The sequence below is a fragment of the Sinocyclocheilus anshuiensis genome, unplaced genomic scaffold (genome assembly GCF_001515605.1).
Source record: "Sinocyclocheilus anshuiensis isolate Anshui unplaced genomic scaffold, SAMN03320099.WGS_v1.1 scaffold690, whole genome shotgun sequence".
Lineage (NCBI taxonomy): Eukaryota > Metazoa > Chordata > Actinopteri > Cypriniformes > Cyprinidae > Sinocyclocheilus > Sinocyclocheilus anshuiensis.
In genome coordinates this window covers 297,011-301,560 of record NW_015547715.1, presented here as the reverse complement: position 1 = coordinate 301,560, position 4,550 = coordinate 297,011, and the positions used below count along the sequence as shown (strand labels likewise).

The 4,550-nt window shown below is 35.9% G+C and overlaps 1 pseudogene; it reads right to left on the bottom strand.

Annotated features, from left to right (window-relative positions):
- LOC107704149 (ras-specific guanine nucleotide-releasing factor 2-like) overlaps window positions 1-4,550 on the bottom strand; it is a 49,315-nt pseudogene that overhangs the window by 31,131 nt on the left and 13,634 nt on the right.

The window sequence follows — 4,550 nt, the reverse complement described above, 5'->3', positions numbered from 1 at the left end:
TATTTTTAAAAATTCTTTGCTTTAAACTAATTTAAGTATGTTTATTTTTTATCACATATGTTAATATTGATATAATTTTAAATAAAGAAATAATAGTAATTTAAAATGAATAAAACAATATACTTTAAAAAATAATAATTTTTATTTTAAAGCACAGAGAAATCAAAATTCCCTTGATCTTTTGACAGATAAGAGATCAGAACTCACAACTTTCTCGTCAGTCAAAAAACAGCTTATATTGAAGCAAATCTGCCAAAACAACAGCTTGTGGAATGAGCCACTTTATGACTCACCGATTCTACATCACCGCTTGTTTAGCCCCGCCCACCGATTCTACGTCACCGCCTGTTTAGCCCCGCCCACCCATTCTACATCACCGCCTGTTTAGCCCCGCCCACATATTCTACATCACCGCCTGTTTAGCCCCGCCCACCTATTCTACATCACTGCCTGTTTAGTCTAGCCCACCTATTCTACATCACCGCCTATTTAGCCCCGCCCACCTATTCTACATCACTGTCTGTTTAGCCCCGCCCACCGATTCTACATCACCGCCTGTTTAGCCCCGCCCAAAGATTCTACATCACTGCCTGTTTAGTCTAGCCCACCGATTCTACATCACCACCTGTTTAGCCCCGCCCACCTATTCTACATCACTGTCTGTTTAGCCCCGCCCACAGATTCTACATCACCGCCTGTTTAGCCCCGCCCACCTATTCTACATCACTGTCTGTTTAGCCCCGCCCACAGATTCTACATCACCGCCTGTTTAGCCCCGCCCACCTATTCTACATCACTGTCTGTTTAGCCCCGCCCACAGATTCTACATCACCGCCTGTTTAGCCCCGCCCACCTATTCTACATCACTGTCTGTTTAGCCCCGCCCACAGATTCTACATCACCGCCTGTTTAGCCCCGCCCACCTATTCTACATCACTGTCTGTTTAGCCCCGCCCACAGATTCTACATCACCGCCTGTTTAGCCCCGCCCACCTATTCTACATCACTGTCTGTTTAGCCCCGCCCACAGATTCTACATCACCGCCTGTTTAGCCCCGCCCACCGATTCTACATCACTGCCTGTTTAGTTCTGTTGTACTGTTCATCAGAGAACAGTAACAAATAATAAAAAGGCAGTTCATGACCCCTTTAAAATAAATACAATATTATTTTTATTTCCGTAATAAATTTTTTTATTATATAATTTTGATCCAAACTGATATAAACAGAAAAAATTTAAATAAAGGTTCTAATTAGAACAAACAATGTTTTTACAGTCTGAAGCAATAGAAGAACGTCATGAAGAACTTTTAATTCTCTAGTTTGACTCTTTAAACCCTCTCTTTAGACCTTGAAGCCAATACACTGATCTGAAGAACTTTGTTAAATTTTCAAGCAACCATACAGCAACTCGACAGCCCTCGAAATTGGCTCTTAATATAAAGAGGCTTCCTTTGATTTTTTTCTCTGAACTCTGAACAACAAAAGGCGTTTTTAGGCGTTTTTTTAAATAATAAAATTAATATAAAATAAAAATAAAATTTTACTCACTTGGACAGTTCCTCAAGTTTGGATTTGGCAAATTCCAGACTCTTGCGCTCCACATGTTCATGAGGCGTGTGAGCGAGAAGCTCATGAAGGCTGATGATGTATCGTGGAATCTAATAATTATAATGGAAATAATTGTCAATTAAAATACAAAAACACTCATTTTAACACAATCAACCACAGTTAAATGAAATGGAATGTGCAGTATGCTAGTGTTACTATTGTTTGTTCTCACGCTCCTTGCTCAAAGGTCAGAGGTCAGCGGTTCACCTGAAACATGGGGTAGGTGAGGAAGGTTTCCAGCATTCGGCCCTCACAGGCGGCGTTTGCTTCATACTGCTTCAGAAGCTTGTCAAAGTCCCGGTTCTGTTTACAGTTCGCCAGAACCTGCAAGCTGTACTGATGGTTTCGCACAAACTCCTGATAAATGTTCAGCATCGGCAGTAAGATGTCGAAGAGATCCGCTGAAACGTGACAGTTCAGTTTTCAGACATTAGCATCATGTTTATGTGAACATTGTCTGGCAAACTGAGATATGTAAGCGGTCGTGAGCATTGAAATGAAGTCAAACAACACATTTCATTTGTCTCAGTAAAATTATTTATATACTTTCTATTCTGACTTGAGAGAATTATTCTTATGTTCATTTTTATTCTATATGTGGACAGTCATAAAGCCATTGCACTGCACCTCGTACTATGAATGGCTGTGTGCGAAAAAATAAAATAAAATAAATAATTTAATCTGAATTAAATATAAAGTGCAGCTTAAACAAACTCACCTAAAACTAACGTTGGCCAGTTGGCTATCCGAGCCTTCAAGCCTTGATGAAATATTTCATGGAGAAACATTATCGTCTCACTTAAAAACAGCAAAGAAGAGAAATGCATGGTGCATTAATTTCTGAAAAACATATTAGACTTTAAAAAAAAATTGCATATAGTTGCATATTTTAATCATATGATAGTTGCATATATTAAACATTTATTGGTGGTGTTAAAATAAAAGTTTTTTTTTTTGTTGTTCAACAGCTTGCCAAAAATAAAAAAAATCTGAAATACTGTATAATCAGAATCAGAATCAGAATGAGCTTTATTCGCCAAGTGTGTGCAAACACACAAGGAATTTGTTGTGTTTTTTTAGGAGCTCTTGGTACATACATACATACATTTATGGCATGAGAACAGAGAGAACATTTAAATAAGACTAAGGAAAAAACAAAAAATAAATAATGATAATAATAATAATAATAATAATAATGTGGTATACATCTGGAACAGAACATTTATGTACAGATTGTTCAGATTTTTTTCCCTCACAGAGAAAATAAGAATTGCAAGATAAAAAACTGTAAGAAAAAAAAACCATTGCAATTACTGTTTTCATTTTTTAATTCTGTGTTGGAAACAAAGCAAAACAAAACAAAACAAAACAAAACAAAACAAAACAAAACAAAACAAAACAAAACAAAACAACTGCAAGATATAAACTTGTAATTCTGAGAAAAAAAATCTGAACTGTGAGATATAAATTCAGAATTGCAAGACATAATCTTGCAATTGCAATAAAAAATATTTATCATGCAATATAAATTATTTATTTTGTGGTGGAAACAAAAAATCAGAATAGTAAGATATTAATTGCAAGAAAAAAGTCTGAATTGTGAGATAAATAGTCGCAGTTACTTTTTAATTTTTTATTCCGAGGTGGAAACAAGCTTCCACAGTTTTCCATCCAAGTATTCAATTAATTTAAGTTGACCATCAGAACATTAAATATACCTATTGAGGAAGATGCTGCTGACATCGTCATGACTAATGGGGGGTTTTTTGGAGCTGGCTGCCATCCTGAGCGGCCGCAGGAAGCAGTTGACCAGGATGGAGAGCTGGAGCACGTACTCCGTCTCGGCCTCCACCATGTTAAAGACGATCTGGTTTCTCTTTCTCATGCTCTCAGCGTGAGGTGAACAGATGTAGCCCTGCACGATGATCTTCCACTTCCTTCTGCACAGCCAACCACGCATGAAGCTTTGCACCTGCGAGAAAACACGCAACGGAGATGCCCAAATGACTGCACTTACGCTAGAAACAATAGCAAAAAATATTGTGTAAATGAGGTGGATATATAATTGTGAACAAATGTATGACAATCCAAATGTAGACAATCATTTACCTTCTTGATTTTCTTGATATCTGGATCTTCTTCCTCTTGATTGGACTGATAGGGCAACATTCGCTCTTTCGTTTTATTCAGAACAAGAATCTAAAACACGGATAACACAGTTAATATACACATAGCAGGGTTGCCAGGGTTTTCCTGCACAAATGGGCTTTTGAAAAATTTTGAAAATGCTTTGGCATGAAAATTATGTTTTTGGGCTACTTTTATAGTGCACTGCGGCCACCAAAAAGGTTTAATTGTAGACAAATAATATGAAGATGGATCATTTTACTAACGTGTATTGAACCTTTCCTATTACATCCCTGGCAACCTAAGGACCACTGAAAGAGCAAGTAAGAGAGAGATGGTATGGACATGCGTTTGCTGTCATGTCACAAAGTAAAGGTTGCATGAATATATATATATATATATATATATATATATATATGATTCAGTAACTTAAGAGGTATTGAATACAGCAAACAATAAATATGCAAATACTACATATAAACTAGTCTAGCTACAATCTTTCAAAAAAAAAGTAAAATAAAAAAAATTTATTTAAAGAAATGTAATCAAATTTGATTTTAAGCTCCTTTATGGGAATCCAGCAGCTGTCAACTATTTTTTCTTGCAATTTCAAATTTATATCTTGCAATACAGAGAAAAAAATGGCAAGCTTCATGAATAGCTATGTCAGTATATCACATGTTGTGGTATTAAAATGTGTTATTAGAATTGTGTTATTAAAATGTATATCACATTTTACTCAATTTATCATGCTTCAAAAAATTAAAACATTTAAAATTAAAGAGAGTAAAACATTAAAATGTGTGTGTATA